Here is a 547-nt window from a genome sequence, read left to right on the forward strand (position 1 = left end):
TTTTGTGGCTGTATATTTATGTACTGAGCTTGGTTCTGGGGTTGTATATATTTACATTATCTTAGGGGAATAGTAGATGTTACTTTAAAAAACAGCACCAAATTCTGGTGCTGTTTTTTGGCCGGAATGTCCACTGCGGAAAATAGCAGGCAAAAAAAAAAAAGTCCATACTTATCCATAGTCATGGTGTCGCGACCCTCTGACGTCCTGCAGCCCGACCTCCTGGGATGATGTTTAATCCTATGTGACTGCTGAAGCCTGTGATTAGCTGCAGCAGTCACACAGGATGAAACATCATCTCTGGAGGCCGGGTTGCAGGACGTAGCTATGGACTATTTTCTTCTGAGTTGCGATTTTTGCGGCGGATTCGTAGGTTTTCCGCTGAAAACATCTGCTATTTGTTGTGGGTTCTAACTCCCCATTAAATTCATAAATTGACATGGTGCGAATTAAAAGACCGCATCGCAGGTCAAGCTATAAACGGTTTTCGGTGGTTTTTTTACGCAACGCGTGGATGTTTGTTCACATCTCATCCATGCTGCTTACT

Source organism: Rhinoderma darwinii, chromosome 3, assembly GCF_050947455.1.
Source record: "Rhinoderma darwinii isolate aRhiDar2 chromosome 3, aRhiDar2.hap1, whole genome shotgun sequence".
Classification (NCBI taxonomy): Eukaryota; Metazoa; Chordata; class Amphibia; order Anura; family Rhinodermatidae; genus Rhinoderma; species Rhinoderma darwinii.